We start from the raw sequence: 17,583 nt of genomic DNA, 5'->3' as shown, positions 1-17,583 counted from the left end.
TGGGTTTTAGGGAAGTTGGAGGTTGAAGATTATTGCTGCTGGGAATAGGGCATTCCTGCTGCCTGAGTTCCCGCTGAGTTCTCCTGGAATTGAGAAGGTTTTTTTTGGGACGTGAATTGTGCGGGCAGAAGGAGATTTTCCCCAGAACGTGTTTGTAGAGGCCGGTGTAAGTTCGGGAATAAAGAATTGCTGTTTGAATCTACAAAGCTGTGAGTGCCTCCTGATCTTGTGCCCAGCCAAGACATTTGCAGCTGCCAATAATCTTAAGGCCCAAGCTTGAAAGTCCTCCCCATATTACTTCCGCCATTTCCGTGGGGCAATAGTCACAGAGCCGGCCCCAGTTCAAGGAAGGGTACATGTGATCAACCTCTTCATGGAGGAGGGGGGTGGCCCGTGCAGACAGGGAGGAAAGAATGAAGGCAGGTGTCTTTTCTTCACAGACTTCTACCCGAGCCTGTGACTCAGCTGGCTTGGATTTGGGTCTAGAGTAGCATCACTCCGCTGGCACTCAGGAAAGGATCCCCCTAGAAGCTCCACCAAAATCAACACAGGAGTTGCTTCTTCCTGGAATCTTCTCTGACTCTACTTGAGTACATAGTTTTTACTGTTAATATCAGTTATACTTTCTATGAAAATATATGTATCTGCTTAACTATGTGTATTTTCTGCACACATATATAGTGCATTTGAACTGTAAATTGATCTTTTCTTCTGGGGGGGGTGGGTACTGAGGATTGAACTCACAGGTGCTTTAGCACTGAGCCACACCCACAACCCTTTTTATTGCATTTTGAGACAGGGTCTCCCTAATTTGCCCAGGCTGACCTTGAACTTGCCATCCTCCTGTCCCAACCTCCGAGTCACTGGGGTGACAGGCAAGCACCACCACACCAGGCTCTGTGTAGAGCTGTGTAAGTTCTACCTGAGGAGGCACTGCATCAGACACCTGGATAAAAACAGGGAACAAGTCAGGAGGAAAGAAAATTCTAGACAAAGGGAACAGCACGCACCAAGCTCCTGAGGCAGGAGTGTGCTAGACACATGCAGAAGTCGGAGTCTGGCCTGGCCTGGGTGGAAATGGGTAGAGATGTATTGTTTGAGATCAAGAAAGCTCAGTGGGGGTCTGGGTTTATTCCAAAATTTATGGGATGCCATTGGAAGGTGTTCAAGTTGGAGGTGATGTGTCTTAATATATAATTTTACAAAGATCCCTCTGTTACTTAGTGAGAAATGGCTGCAGAGGGCCGATGAGAAAAGCAGGAAGCGTAGAGTGGCTGGGAGGCAGTTGCAGTTGCCCAGGTGAAAGGCCATGGGGGCCTGAAGTCTAGTTTCCATCTCTGCATTCTCTGTACCTAATATGGTATTTACTTATTACCTGCATTTGGTAGGGGAGTGAATTCATCCTTGCAGTACGTACATACATGCATACTGCACTCCACCACTGAGCTACCACCCCAACGCTCAAGGAAAAAAAAAAGAACTTTTATTTGTAGACGGGGTCTTCATAAGTTGCTGAGGCTGATCTTGAACCTGCCATCCTCCTGCCTCAGTCTCTCAAGTAGCTGGGATGATAGGCTACTGCCACCAACACGCAGCCATGCAGCAAACATCGCCTGAACACCTGGTATGGGTAAGCTCTGCAGGAGGTGCTGAAGGGACATCAGGGAAGGAGAGGAGACTTTCCCTTCATGGAGCTTTGATTCTTGTGAGGAGAGAAGATATTAAATAACAGGTAAGTACAGATATATGGTGTTCCTAATGATGAAAGGTACCTTGGAGAGGAACAAATCAGGGAAGAAGGCAGGGAAAGCTGGGGTCCGAGTGGGCAAGAACGTAAAAATACAGCAATTATGGAAAAGCCTCTCACTGAGGAGTGACATGTGGACAGTGTTCAAGGGGAGAAGAGGGAGTGGGTCATTTAGGTTTTAGGCAGGAAAAACAGCAAGTAAGGTCCCTGAGACTGGAGTGGGTTAAGCACATTGGAGACCCCGGAGGGTTCCCATTTCCCTGGGTACAGCAGTGAGTGGAAGACAAGTGGCCAAAGAGCTCAGGGGAGGAAAGGGAGTTGAGGGACAGGTTCCGTGGGACTTCCGGGGTTACTGCAAGATTATGGAGTAGGAACACAGACAGAGTTGTTTTTTACAGGGGTCCTTCTTGATGCTGTATGGAGGACGGACTCCAGGAGGGTTAGGGTGGAAAAAGGAGATCGGTGAAGAGGCTGCTGCAATAGTCAGGTGTGTGTGTGTGTGTGTGTGTGTGTGTGATGGTGGTGACAGTGGAGCTACCAGATTATTTTATTCACGCTTAAGACATTTCATACTAATTCAGTCAGGCTGTGGCTGAGGCTCAGGGGCAGAGCGCTAGCCTAGCATGTGCGAGGAGGCCCTGGGTTCGATCTCTAGCACCACATAAAAATAAATAAACAAAATAAAGGTATTGTGTCCACCTACAACTAAAAATATTAAAAAAACAACGCTCTCAACAACAAAACATTCCTCCCCAAAATCTCTTTACGTAGAAAGATTATTCTGGGTCTAACTCATATTGCATTTGGTTTTCACCTGTTCTATGCTTTGATGTTTTTAAATGTCTAGGCTAGTTGTGTCAAACAGTGTTCCATATTCCAGATTGTATGGTTATTTTGTATGATTTTAAAATAATATTTAGTTTTTAGTTGGACACCTTTATTTATTTTGATGTGGTGCTGAGGATTGAACCCGGGCCTCGCAGCAGCGCTCGAGGAGCGCTTACCACTGAGCCCCGGCCCCATGATTTTTTTTTACAGTTGGATCAAGGTTTTTTTTTTTTAACCACGCTTCAGAGGTCGGATCATGCTTTCTGGGCCTTCCCTGTTGCATGGTAGCAGGAGACACACACACTGACCGGCTGCGGGTGACGCCAGGTTCCCTCTGTCCCTTGGTTGAGGTGGCGTCGGCCTCTCCACGGTAAAGGCAGCTGTTCCCTGTTGTAAATCAGAAACCCTGGGAGGGATACCACTCAGGAACTGAGCGTGCTGTGAATATCCTGAGGCCCAACAACCTCCTCCCAGTGGCCAGGCGTCGCACGGGCTCCTCGGGGTTCTGACCTGGGGCCTCGGTTTGCTCCTCTGCCCAAGGAGGGTCTCCAGGGATGCTGATCCTGAGGACCCGTGTTTTGCCTACGACAGACCCTCCACAAATGTCAGACGCCAGTGGATGAAGGCAAGCCTGATAAACACGCAGGGCTGGGCGAGGGTGGCACTCCAGCTCTCCGGAGCTCTCACCGGCTCCGGGAGGGCCGGGGGCGAAGGCCGCCGCGGGGTACCGCGCGGCCACGCCCTCCGCCGCGGACGCCCTGGCGGGGCGCGCAAGGCCCCCTGGGACCGGTAGTGCTGGGCGTGGCCGCGGGACTACATATCCCAGCGGCCCCCGCGCCGCGGCTCCAGCGGCGGCCGCCTCAGCCCCTCACAGCGACGGCGGCGGCCGCGGCGGAGTCGGTGGCGGTGGCTGCGGGCTGAGCGGCTAGTTTCCGACTTCAAGCTGAGCTGCCAGGAAAATGGCGGCGGGAGGTGAGTGGAGATAAAGGAGGCGGCGGCCGGCGCGGGGTGGGTGCGAGGCGGGGGCCGAGGGCGCGGCGCCCGGGTTGTCGCGAGCCGCGGCTCGGGCTGGGGCTCCGGCGAGGCGCGGAGGGGCGCGCCGGGCAGCTCGGGGCCACGCCGCTCCCTCAGCCTCCGCAGCCGGCGCCGGCGGACGGGAGCCCGGGCGGGGCGGGCGCGGGTCCCCGCGTCGAGGGTCGCCGCGGAGTTGGGGGTCCTAAAGTTTTGTCCTCCCGCCGCCCTCGCGGCGCTGGGCTGCGCCCGGGGCTCGGCGCCCCTCCTCCGCCCGCCGCGGCCGCCGGGCTCGGGGCGCCGCGCAGACCCCCGCCCGCCCTCCCGCCCTCCCGCCGCCCCGCCGCGCTCCGAGTCGGCGGGTCCCGCGGCGCGCTGCCTCCCGCACTCGGCGGCGGACGGGACCCGAGCGCGGAATTTCTGCGGAATTTCCATTTTGGGCTCGGGCAGGTTCTGGGCAGTTTCCTGAGTCGGGAGGCGTCTTACTGCCCTGCCGCTGGCCGGGGTCAGCCTGGCGATTACTGGCCACCCTCATTACCTTTTGCCCTCCTCGCGGCAGGCTTCCTGGTTTCGTGGGTTCAGTTTGTGACTCGCACTTGCCTTAAAAAGGGGCCTGGGGCGTTGGGAGGCTTAGTTGCTTCCCAGGCATTTGGAGGGCATCTGGGGGGGGGGTGGAGTGGACCCGAAGAACAGTTAGGAGAGGGACTGAGCATCTCGAAATCGCACTCGGCAGGGGGAGTTCAGGACTCGCAGATGGAATGACACGCAGCGGGTGAAACTCGCTCCAAGTCGAAACTGCCCCCCACCCCGGGCAAGACTTCCTTTTTGCAGTTTTTGAGCCGAGCCTCAAAGCCAACCTGTTTTTGTTATTAAGCCTGTGCCCGTAAAGAAACAGGAAGGCGCGTAACAGCTGTCTTGCTGCAGTGGTTTTCCGCGGAGTTGAATGAGATGAGTGAGGGTCGTAGTGTGGAGTGCGATGGCTGCAGCTCCTTGATTTAAATGCCTGCCCTCAGCTCCCACTAACTCATGTGGCTGCAAGAAAGCGTTTTTGTTGCGGCAGGTTGTTTAAAAGGTGATTGGGGAAAAATAATAGATCTTGAGCGAATGCTGCCTGAATTAAAATGTTAATGGAAACCTGTAAGTTCGTGAACTGTTCTTTAAAAAAATTTCAAATTTACTGTTAGTTTATTTGGACATATAGTATACAACCGAATAAGTACAAAAACATTGAGAAATCAATCTCTTTCCCTTCAAACCCTATAATTCCCCTTCGGAGGCAGTGACTGTTCATCATTTTCTAGAGTTATCTTTGGTTTTCAGGCTAAGTATTTGAAAATTTTTATTTGAAACACAGCATGTTGGATACCCAAAGCCGGGAAATAAAATGAACAGAAGGAAAGGGAAATGTGGTGGGAACGCTGTTTTCTTTTTGTTGTCTTTAAAAATGTTGGTAGCTATTAGAAAGGTTCTTCTGAACTTACTGTGTTTCTTTATTTACTCATATCTTAAAGAAATAACAGTCTTTGAGTGTTTAGGATGAAGAACCCAACTAGGGTCATTGTTTGTATGTAAGATAAAGCCTCTGTAAAATGTAAAATGATATCGAACACTATAGCTCCTGTCACTGGAGGTTACTTCAGGTTCTGCATTTAAATGAGTAGTAATCTAAATTGCCTGTGGTCCTAAATTGTGGGGGATTTTCTATACTGGTAGAAATGACTTAGTTGTTCAGTGAGCATCAAAGAATCAAAAAGAGGCATATGCCAGCTTTTGGCATATAGAAGTAGATTTTGGAGTTGGGGATTGTGGACTAAGTGGGGGGCTGTAATTGTTTCTAGAGCAGTTATATGAACTGCTTCTACCAGAATATCCCTTTACTATGGAGGCTTTGAAAATACAAAGTTCAGCTTAATCAACAAAGTTTTCATTTTTAATACATTTTAGAATATTGCTTTAAGAATTTATTAACACGGTTTGTTGATATTAGATATCACAGTTCAATGATATTAGAGCTAGGTTATTAGGAATTAACATTACATAACTTACGCGTGTATCTATATTTTTTTGGGTGCTTTGGATCGAACCCAGGGACCAATACATGCTAAGCAGGTGCTGTATTGTTGAACTACACCCCCATTCAATTCCACTATATTTTGAAAGCAATTATATTGTGTATTTCGCCTAGTATAAAAATTAATTCTGGGCTGGGGATGTGGCTCAAGCGGTAGCATGCTCACCTGGCATGCGCGTGACGCTGGGTTCGATCCTCAGCACCACGTACAAATAAAAAGATGTTGTGTCCGCCGAAAAACTAAAAAGTAAATATTAAAAAATTCTCTCTTTAAAAAAAGAGAAAAGTTATTTAAAAAAAATTATTTCTGTGAAGCAACCCCATCCCAAGCAAATAAGAATTCATTCAGTAAAGAGTGAGTGTACTGTTGAACCCTAGATCTTTTTTCCCCTCAGGAGTTGTATAAATTAAAGTTCTTGAAATGGTTGCTAATTAATGCCTCCTTCTTCTTATTTTTTTTTTTTTGTGGGGGGGTACTGGGGATTGACCCAGAGGCGATTTACCACCGAGCCACATCCCTAGCCCTTTATTTATTTTCATTTTTTTGATTTTTATATTTTGAGACAAGGTCTCTCAGTTGCTTAGTGCCTCGCTAAGTTGCTGCTGTTGGCCTTGAACCTGTGTTCCTCCTGCCTCAGCCTCCTAAGTGGTTGGGATTATAGGCATGTGCCACTGTGCCTGGCTGTTTTTTATTTTGGGAAGTTGCTTAGGGCCTTACTGAGTTGCTGAGGCTGGCTTGGAATTTATGATCCTGCTTCAATTGCCCAAGTTGCTGGGACTGTAGGTGTGAACCACCATACCTAGCACCACTAATGCCTTCTTGACAACTATCTTTTGAAATAAGATTTTTTTTTTTTTTTTTTTGCTATGTTAGGGATATTACACTAAAGAAAAAAATAGTTTATTTCAGGTACTGGGCATTGAACTTAGTGGCACTGTACTACTGGACTACATCCTGGGCCTTTTTATTTTGAGACATGAACTCCCTAAATTGCTGAAGCTGGCCTCAAATTGTGGTTCTCCTGTTTCAGCCTCCTGAGTTGCTGGGATTTTAGATGTATGCCTCTGTGCCCTGCTGTAATTTTTGAAAAAGAATAATTTATTTTTAAAAGAATAATATAGGGGGCTGGGGTTATGGCTCAATGGTTGAGTGCTTGCTTAGTTTGTGTGAAGCACTGGATTTGATGCTTAGCACCACCTATAAATGAATTAAAAAAAAAGGTTTATCAACAACTTAAAAAATAAATAATCTAGGTCTGGGGTTGTAGCTCAGTGGTGGAGAGCACTTGCCTAGCACATGTGAGGCACTCAGTTCCATCCTTAGCATCACCTTTTTTTTTTTTTAAAAAAGTAAAGGTATTGTGTCCATCTACAACTAAAATGTATGATATGTTCAATATATCTTTTAATTTGGACAGTAGGGTAAGATGGAAAACAAAACAAAACCCAGCAACTTACTATTGTCCTATTCCTAATTGGTTAAGAAAAAAAGCCCAAAAGTCATTTATGTTGTTTCTTTTTTAGTACTCCAGTACTCGGATCCCAGGGCCTCTCACATTATGATGCTTCAGAGCATTGAGCAATACTCTCAGCCACCCGTATCCTTCAAATTTTATTTTTTAAAAAAGGGGAGTCTCTCTTTTTTTTTTAATATTTATTTTTTGGTTATCGGCGGACACAACATCTTTGTTTGTGGTGCTGAGGCAAGCGCACTACCGCTTGAGCCACATCCCCAGCCCTAAAAGGGGGCTCATATTCACTATTCTCATGCCTCAGCCTTGGGGTAGCTGACATTACAGGTAGGCATTAGGACTTCTTTTTAAAAATTTTTGAGCTACATAATTTCAAACCTTGACCAGAGGATGTAGAGTACTTGTGAAAACTTCTAATTTGTTGCAAGTTTACAATGAGTGTAGCCTCCAGTGGCTGATTGTCTATATAGCAAATTGGCAACAATTTAATACAGTTGTTACTCTGTTAATGCTTCCTAAGACCAGTAAAACAGAGTTGTGGGTTATTGAGAAGTTGACTACAGTTTCTCATACATTAAGCTCTGCAGAGATACCTGTACCATTTTAGTTGAATTTATTATACTCCATAGTATATTATAGAATATTTCTTTTTTGCATTATTTAGTGGTGGAAGCTCTGGGAGCAGAAAATTAGCATTGGTAATATATGATAATTTTTTTTTTTTTTTTTTTGAAGTTCAGCAGACTGGAAGAAAAAGGTGACTAGATTCTAAGGGATAGTTTTGATATGAGTGCTGCAGTTTAATGTTGGCATATTCTTCTATTTTTATGAGTGCTTTTTGGAATGGGGGGATTACAAAATGAACATTTAATGGTTAAGGTGAAGGAGGAGATGTGCTGTAATGAGGCTTATTCATCAGTTTGTTAGTGTTTGCTGGGTAAATATCTTTATTGTTTTTCTGAGAGGGTTTATGGGAGATTATTTCGGGTTTAGACTACAGTTTATTTACTGTCTAACCTTATTTTCAACCCCCTAACAAATAATGGAATTAACTTTTCTGCCATCTAGTAGTAAGTTGTTAAAGGAACAGAAAAATGGCCAGAATATGTACAGCAGTAGAAAAGGAAGACCTATACTGTCTAGAAAGGCCAGTTTAGTCACAAACTAAATAATATTAGACAGCATATTGCCAGTTTCTAATTTTGTCAGCATTAGCTTAGTTTAGGATAATTTTTGCTGCTCTAGGTCTATATATAGTGGGGGCAGTAATAAAGGTTTATTTAATTGTGTAGTAAACTCTGTGTCCTAGAGGCAAAGGAAGGAATTCAGCCTGATTGTAGAACAGGTTTTGGACTAGTGTCTTTTCTTTTTTTCATAGTGTTCAGTGTCATGACCTGTATCCTTCCTCCACCCCAGTGCTGGGTCTGTAGGGCCTTATGCCTGCTAGGCAAGTGTTCCACTGCAGAGCTACATCATAGCGCTACATCCCTAGTCCTTTTCCTATTTTCATAGTTTTTGTTAGAAACAGCTGTGTTCTATTTTTCCTTTTCTGTTAATTCTTTTTTTGTGTGCTGGGGATTGAAATCAGGGGTGCTATACCACTGAGCTACATCCCCAGTTCTTTTTGCTTTTTGAGGCAGAGTCTCACTAAGTTCTCCAGGTTGACATCAAACTATATATCTTCTTGCCTTGGCTTCCTGAGTTGGTGAAATTACAGGCATGTTCCATTGAGCCTAGCTCTGTTAATTTTTTAATTGATATGTTCTAGAAAATGATGTGACATTTTTTGTCATCTCCATGAAGATATTCTGTTGAAATGTTTGATTTCCTTGGTTAGAAGATATAAGTAAGGGTTATGTAGCTCAGCTGCTCTTTTTGGAAACCAGGCTGAGGAGATTACTAATTTTTTTTTCTCTTTTCCTTCCTTCCTTCCTTCTCCCCCTCCCACCCTCCCACCCACCGGGGATTGAACCCAGAGCCTTCAGCATGCTAGGGAAGAATTCTTATCACTGAACTACATTCCCAGCCATTTTTATTTTATTTTGAGACAAGGTCTTGCTAAATTGCTCAGGCTGGCCTTGAATTTGCTATCCTGCCTCAGCCTCCCAGAGTAGTAAATTTTACTCTCGATTATCTACATAGTAATGAAAAAGGAATATTGGCCTGGGTATCACATAGTAATGGATAATCTGCTCCCTGGGGCTTTGCTTTTGGTAGCTATGGCAGCTAAATTGGAGTGGTAGATGGATAGATAGGAAAGGACCACAGAAGTCAGCATAATCCTCAATTAGGATAAGCCTTATGGTTAATTGAATGTTGAGTGTACAGTTTAAATCCCATTATAACAAACGCCAGGGGACTAGCTAAATTATTTTGTTGTACTGGAATTAGGCTTTATTTTTAATTTTTACTTAGTTTTTGTGGCTGGGGATTGAACCCAGGGATGCTCTACCACTGAGCTACACCTGCAGTTCATTTTTTATTTTGAGACAGGTTCTTGCTAAATTGCCCAGGTTGACCTTGAATTTGCAGTCCTCCTGCCTCTGCCTTTTGAGTGGCTGGGATTACAGGCGTGCACCACCATATCGGGCTAGGCTTTATCAAGTATTGTTTAAAATAGTCTTTTTGTTTTTGTTAGAGGCATTAGAGGTTTTGGAAAAATTTGTATTTATTGTAACAGTTTGACAAGTCATTACTCATGAATCTTTCATTTTTAATGTTGTGCCTTTGAAAAAGAAAGAACCCATGTTAACCTGGGCAGATAATTTGTCTACCTCACGTCCCCATGTCGCAAGTAACCTTATTGTTTTAGTATGTTTATTAGTAAGTAGTACCACTGTCAGAATGCAGTCAGAGGAAATGAGAAATTTTCCAGGTTCTCAGGTGATTGCTGCTGGTAATTTTTTCTGTTCCTGACTACTTTTTAAAATGAATGAGTGTACTTCATTTTAGTGTGAAGCTGTCTTGAAGTCAGTAATAATTGAGTTAGTCCTTTTGGTTTAATGTAGTTTGAGATCTTTAGATTTTTAAATGGTATTTTTTAAAAAAAGTATTGGTAATATTGTGGTCTTCAACTTTGAGATAATTTATAACTATGGAATTTCTCAGAAACAGGTTTAATTTCTTTTTTTTTAAGAGAGAGAGAGAGAGAGAGAATTTTTCTTTTTTAATATTTATTTTTTAGTTTTCGGCGGACACAACATCTTTCTTTGTATGTGGTGCTGAGGATCGAACCTGGGCCGCTCGCATGCCAGGCGAGCATGCTACCGCTTGAGCCATATCCCCAGCCCCAGGTTTAATTTCTATAGAATGAGAAAAAGCTATTCTATGCCTGGCCAGAAATATACTTTACTTTTTGTCCTGTATGTTTGGTTGGTGTTTGACAAATTTAAAGGCATTTACATCCAACCTTTGTATCTAAAGCTGTCATTTTTTTTTTTTTTTTGGTTTGCTTAGAGAATTTTGATTGAGTTCAGTGAGACATTTTTGAAGTCATTCTTTTAGATAGATGTTCTACGAAGGAGGGAAAATCTGAAAGAGGAATTTCAAAGCAACTCAAGCAGTGTTTTGAAAGTTCTCAAGTCTTAAGAATAATGACTGACTAGTAGGCAGGAAGCCTGCCCCTTGTATTGAGGTATTGTTCCTCTGTCTCATGCATTTGAGAACCTTAGTACAAAAGAGGGGGAAGAAAGAGGCTTAACAACAAAAAGAGGGGAACTTTTCTTGTAAATAAATATTTTTCACTCTTCTATTTAAATGAAATCTAAGGCCAAATTATTTTACTTTGATGGTAAATGTTTATCATAATCTAAATATCCTAAACTGACATTTTAATAAGTGAAAGTTAATTGCTGTTGGAGAGCACAGCATGATCATGTACTTGTTTTCAAACAACTTAAAAAATATCACTAGATATTTTTCTCATTTTGGTTCCTGATCAATATCATTTGTTAGCCTGTTACTTTGTTTTTTTTTTTTTTTTTTTTTAAGAGAGAGTTAGGAGAGAGAGAGAGAGAGAGAGAGAGAGAGAGAGAGAGAATTTTTAATATTTATTTTTTAGTTCTCGGCGGACACAACATCTTTGTTGGTATGTGGTGCTGAGGCTCGAACCCAGGCCGCACGCATGCCAGGCGAGCGTGCTACCACTTGAGCCACATCCCCGGCCCTAGCCTGTTACTTTGAAAATAATTTTTTAAAGAGTTCAGAATAACTTGTAAGCCTATACTGCAAGCTTTGAGTAAGTCAGTGTTCTTTACTTTAAAATTTGTAAAACAAAGGGGTGCCATGTGTGATCCTCAAGGCTCCTTATGTTAGAAAATACTACTAATTTAAGGCATCATTGATTTTTTTTTTTTTTTTTTTTTTTTTGGTGGTACGAGGGTTTGAACATAGGAGTGTTCTCGCTATATCATAAGTCCTTAAAAAAATTGTCAGGTTTGTGGCTTTTCCTTTTTTGTTTTGTATTGGTAGCACTAAGGATTGAACCTAGGGCCTCATGTGTGCTCTGCCACTGACCTACATCCCCAGACTTAAAATTTTGAGTCAGGGTTTCATTAAGTTGCCCAAGCAGTTCTTGAACTCCTTGATTCTCCTCTCCTTAGCCTCCTGACTAGCAGGGATTACAGACATGTGCTACCTTGCCTGGCTAGAATGGTCTTTTATTAAGTCTTTTCACTTTTTCTTTCTTTTTTTTTTTTTTTTTTTTTTTTTCTGTGTGGGTTATCAAATTCAGGCCCTGGCATACCCAGGAAGTGCTCTACCACTGCTACACCCCCAGCTCGGTTTAAATTTTAATGATCAAACAGTAAGTGCATTAAACTCTTTATGCCAGGCAATGTGAAGTCAGATGCAGTTTCCAATGCTGATTCATCATTAAGAGTTTGGGGATAGAGCTAGGCAGGGTGTCCCACACCTGTAATCCCAGTGCCTCAGGAGGCTGAGACAGGAAAATTGCAAGTTCAAAGCCAGTCTCAGTCTCCTTTACTAGCAAAGAAGTAAACTCCTTTTTACTTTAAAAGCCAGCCTCAGCAACTGAATGAGGCCCTGAGCAACTTAGTAAAGCCCCATCGCTAAACAAAAAATGAAAAATAAAAAAAAGGCTGGGAGTGTGGCTCAGTTAAGTGCCCCTGGTTCAATCCCTAGAACACCTCCTACGCGCACCCCCCCAAAAAAAAAAAAAGTTTGGGAACAAAATGCCTTTGAACTGCTGATTCCATCACACCATATGTGTGCTCTAAGTGGGTAAAACACAAATGGGAAGGGAAAGGGGAGAGAATTTTCATCTTCTTCTACTGTAAGAAAGTAAAGTGATGTCATTTACTTAGGAAAACTGTCAGTGAAATGGATCACTGAATTAAGGTTCCTTATAGAGTAGCTTATCAGCTAGTTATTTCCAGACTAAAATTTGTTAGCTTTATCTGAAAATGTATTAAGGATTACCCAGTGTTCTCTTCACCAGATTGTCTTCAGTCTGTGCATCCTTTGCTCATCTGTTTCCTCTTACTTGCCTGGACCTTGTGTCTCAGGTCAGGGTTTATTTGTTTTTTTAGTTGTAGATGGACACAATACCTTTTTATATATATATATGTATATAATTTTACTTATTTTTTTAGTACTGGGGATTGAATTTAGGGGCGCTTGACCACTGAGCTGCATCCCAGGACAACCCTATTTTATATTTTATATAGAGACAAGTCTCACTGAGTTGCTTAGTGCCTGGCCATTGCTGAAGCTGGTTTTGAACTTGTGATCCTTTTGTCTTAGCCTCCTAAGCCGCTGGGATTATAGCACGATACCTTTATTTTTATGTGGTGCTGAACCCAGGGCCTTACATGTGCTAGACAAGTGCTCTACCACTGAGCTACAACTCCAGCCCAGGTTACTGTTTCAATCCCAGCCCAGATAGTGGTCTCCATCACTAGTGGAGCAAACCTTTGCTAACTCCATCAGTGAGAAAAAACAACTTCACATTTATATTTGGATATTGGATGGTCAATGGCATCATCTTCCCAGAACGAGACAGGACTATTTCTGTATTAAGTTTTAAAAACATTTTCATCAGGAATTACTAAAATGGAATTCAGGAAGCTTCTTTCAAGTACATAACTATGTCTAGAATGGAGGAAGGCTTGGGTGTACAGATCCCAAATTAGGCAAACCTGCAGTCACAAATTTGCCAATAACCTGCAGTATTTTCTTTACTAAAGTATAAAATCACTCCCATGTGTGGCTTTTTTTTTTTTTTTTTTTGCAGAGGGTGGGGGAACAGGGAATTGAACCCAGTAACCACTTAGCAACATCCCCAGCCCTTTTAAAATTTTTTGAGACAGGGTCTATTTAAATTGCATAGGACCTAAACAATTTAGTTGCTGAGACTGGCTTTGAACTTGGTATCCTCCTGCCTCAGCCTCCTGAGCTGATGGGATTGCAGGTGTGCACCGCTGCGCCCCAATGTGTCTTTTTTATTTTTTGGTACTGGGGATTGAACAGGGGCACTCAACCACTGAGGCACATCCCCAGCCCTTTTTTGTATTTTGTTTAGAGATAGGGCCTCACTGAGTTTCTTAGGCCCTCGATAATTTGGTGAAGCTGGCTTTGAATTTGAGATCCTCTTGCCTCAATCTCCCGAGCCACTGGGATTATAAGTGTGTGCCACTGCACCTGGCTGTGACTTTTTTTAAAAAAAACTGAATTTTTATACTGTCATTCTCTTAGCTATGAGGCCTTTAAACTTTAGTCATCCTTAATTTGCTAGTGCTTAGCTGTTGCCTACTCCTCCATGCACACACATACTTAATCGGTGTTTATTAAGCTTTTACTATGTAAGACACTAACAAGATTTTTTGACCTTTAAGTGCACACATTCAGGTATTTAACAGTATTTCAGTCCAAGGCCAACTGTGATCAGTTGGTTTTAGAGATGTTCAGAGGAGGAAAGGGATCACTTATGACCAAGTGATCAGTGTGTAGGACTTTGAAGAATTTTATATGGACAGAACACATTTCTTGATTTGGGGAATCATTATCTAGGGCAGAGATTTAATCCTCAGTGCTGAAAATGAGTGTTAATAGAATAATCTGTAGGTTTTATTCAGATTTACCAATTGTTTCAATAATGACCTGTATAGGAAAATAAATTCATAGGGCCTTGCTAAATTGCTGCGGCTGGCCTTGAATTTGTGATCCTCCTGCCTCAGCCTCCCAAGTAACTGGATTATAGGCTGTGTTCCACTATTATCTGGCTTAGTCTTTCCTTTTTTATTCACTTAATATTACTCTATTGTTTTGGAATGTCACTGTTTCCCCATTACTTGGTGATAAACATTTGGATTGTTTCTAGATTTTGATTATCAAAAGAAATTCTCTGCATTAGACTGTGTATAGATATATGCTTTTTTTTTTAATATTTATTTTTTAGGTGTAGATGACACAACACAGTGCCTTTATTTTTATGTGGTGCTGAGGATTGAACCCCAGTCCTGCCTGTAATAGGCTAGCACTCTACCGCTGAGCCACAATCCCAGCCCCTGTGCTTGTATTTTTGTGGGATAAATCCTCAGGAGTGGAATGGATTGGTTGTATGAAGAGTGTATGTTCAGTATTTAAGAGTTTTAAAAAGTTGCCAACTGTTTCTCAAAGGGATTGTACCATTTTATATTTCTCTCAGCAAAATTCCACATTCTGATGAACATTTGGTGTGATTAGTCTTTTTAATGTTAGCCATTTTGGGGGTGTATAGTGTTGTATTGCTCTTTTTTCCTTCTTTCTTGAAACTGCTGAAAATTGAATGGAGTGTTTCACATATACTAGGTAAACATTTTATCACTGTACTGCACCTTCAGTCTTCATTGTGGTTTTGAGTTTCTCTAATGGCTGATGTTGAACATCTTTTACTTATTTTTTTATTAGTATATTTTTCTTTTTTTGTGTGTGCTTGTGTGAAGAAGTATCTGCTCATCTTTTGCCTGTTGTTCATTTGGGGTGTTTATCTTCTTCCCTTTTTTTTCCCTTGGTACTGGGGATCAAACCCAGGGGCACTTAGCCATTGAGCCACATCCCAGCCCTTTTTTATTTTGAGACAGGGTCTCACTAAGTGGCCTTGAACTTGAAATCTTCTTGCCTCAGCCTCCTGAGTTGCTAGGATTAGAGGCGTCTGTCTGCCACTGTGCCCAGCTGTCATCTTACTTAGATGTAAGGATTCTTTAAGGTGCAAAACTCTTTTTTTTTTAAACATAAATTTTGTACATAGTTTCTTTGAGTTTGTGCCCTATTTTGTTTTTGTAACTATTTTTTAAAAAAATTTTTTTAGTTGTGGAGGGACACACATATCTTTGTTTATTTTTTATGTGGCTAGGCAAGTGCCTTGCCACTGAGCCACATACAGCCCCAGCACCTCATAACTATTTTTGAAAGAGCAAAAATTTTAAATGTTTCTGGAGATCATTTATCATTTTTCTTTTCTTTTTCTTTTCATGCTATATTTAAAAATCTTTGCTGACTTCATAGTCATTAAGACTTCGTTGCTGGGTGTTGTGGCGCGTGCCTGTAATCCCAGCCTCTTGGGTGGCTGAGGCAGGAAGATTCTAAATTCAAAGCCAGCCTCAACAACTTAGTGAGACCCCTATCTTAAAAACCCAAACTCAAAACCAGAAAATGGCTGGGCATGTGGCTCAGGGTTAAAGTGCCCCTGTGTTCAACACATGCTAAGACTTTTGATTTCTGTTTTCCTCTAGAAGTTTTATTATTTTAGTTTTAGTGTTTTTTTTTTTTTTTTTTTTGTATCCGGGATTGAACCCAGGGGCACTTAGCCACTGAGCTGCATCCTTAGCCCTTTTTCATTTTTTAATTTTGAAATGGGTTTTGCTAATTTGGTGAGGCTGGCCTTGAATTTTTGATCTTCCTACTTCAGCCTTCCAATTTGCTGAGATTAAGTGTCTGCCCAATTGTAGTTCTTAAATTTAGGCGTGTGATTCATTTAAATTAATTTTTTGCATGTGTTGTGAGAGTAGGGTTGAGGTTCATGTTTGGTATGTGGCTATCAATATATAAACTTGGCACCTTTGAAAGTAAATAGACCATGGGTATGTAGATCATATTTTGGACTCTCTTCTGTTTCATGTATTTGTCTATATGGACGAATCTGTGTGTCTACCTCTGCATATCAGTATTTGTCTTTCCCCTGTACCACACTGTCTACATTGAAGTCTTGAAATCAGAGAGAGCAAGTCTCCAGCTTTATTCTTTTCAAAGTATTTTGCCTCTTTGCATTTCCATATAATTGTTAGAATCAGCTTGTTGATTTCTGTATAATGGCTGTTGAGATTTTGATTGTAATTGCATTGAATCATAATGAATATCAATATGGAGAGAATTGACATAACAATATTGCACCTTCTCTTCCATAAACACTTTATATGTCTCTCCATTTATTTAGTCTTTAATTTCTCTTAGTGTTTTTTAGTTATCAGTATACAAATTTTTTTTTTCTTAAATATTTTTATTTTGGGGCTGGGATTGTGGCTTAGCTATAGATCGCTTGCCCAGCATGGGCGGGACCTGGGTTCAATCCTCAGCACCACATAAAAATAAAGGCATTGTGTTGTGTCCACCTAAAAAATAAATGTTAAAAAAGAATTATTTTATGTGGTGCTGTGGATCGAACCCAGTGCCTCCCTCACACATGCTAGGCAAGTGCTCTACCACCGAGTCACAACCCTGGCCCCTCAGTGTACAAATTTTATAAAGTATGTCAAATTTATCATTAAGTTACATACTTTTTTTAATATTTATTTTTTAGTTTTCGGTGGACACAACATCTTTATTTTGTTTTTATGTGGTGCTGAGGATCGAACCCAGCACCCTGAGCATGCCAGGCGAGCGCGTTACCGCTTAAGCCACATCCCCAGCCCTAAGTTCCATATTTTTAATATTTATTTTTTTAGTTCTCTGCGGACACAACATCTTTGTTGGTATGTGGTGCTGAGGATCGAACCCGGGCCGCACGCATGCCAGGCGAGCGTGCTACTGCTTGAGCCACATCCCCAGCCCAGCCACATCCCCAGCCCCATATTTTTAAATGTGTTTATAGGGGCTGGGGATGTGGCTCAAGCGGTAGCAAAACAAAACAAAGGTGTCCGCCGATAACTAAAAAATAAATATTAAAATTCTCTCTCTCCCCCCCAAAATAAATAAATAAATAAATAAATGTGTTTATAAATAGTATTAGAAATTGAAATTTTAAAAATAATTTGTTAGTGTATAGAAATACAGTTGATTTTTGTATATTAACTTAATACTTTATTATCTTGCTAATAACCTGATTAATTTTTATAGCTTTTATGTAGTTTGAATAGGATTTTATACATAGGTGATTATATTGTTGGAATAAAGACAATTTTATTTTGTCATTTTCAGTCACTGTGCTTTCTCTTTTTCCTGCTCTATTGTGATAGCTG

The 17,583-nt window shown here is 41.9% G+C and overlaps 1 protein-coding gene and 1 long non-coding RNA gene across 2 annotated transcripts in view; one reads left to right on the top strand and one right to left on the bottom strand.

Annotated features, from left to right (window-relative positions):
* Positions 1-1,461: 1,461 nt before the first annotated feature.
* On the bottom strand, positions 1,462-3,304 carry LOC144255382 (uncharacterized). Its single transcript, XR_013343738.1, has 2 exons — positions 2,884-3,304; positions 1,462-1,702 (listed from the first exon to the last, which is right to left on the bottom strand). It is a non-coding gene; the product is annotated as an uncharacterized LOC144255382 (long non-coding RNA).
* A 109-nt stretch (positions 3,305-3,413) lies between these two features.
* The window catches only part of Ncoa3 (nuclear receptor coactivator 3), a 123,324-nt gene continuing 109,154 nt past the window's right edge, over positions 3,414-17,583 (top strand). The window contains exon 1 of the mRNA XM_077799731.1: positions 3,414-3,547. The gene's annotated coding sequence lies outside the window, so the exon portion shown is untranslated. The remainder of the gene's footprint in view (positions 3,548-17,583) is intronic.

Source organism: Urocitellus parryii, chromosome 6, assembly GCF_045843805.1.
Source record: "Urocitellus parryii isolate mUroPar1 chromosome 6, mUroPar1.hap1, whole genome shotgun sequence".
NCBI classification, from domain to species: domain Eukaryota; kingdom Metazoa; phylum Chordata; class Mammalia; order Rodentia; family Sciuridae; genus Urocitellus; species Urocitellus parryii.
The sequence above is the reverse complement of the archived record's forward strand: the minus strand, read 5'-3'. Positions and strand labels throughout refer to the sequence as shown.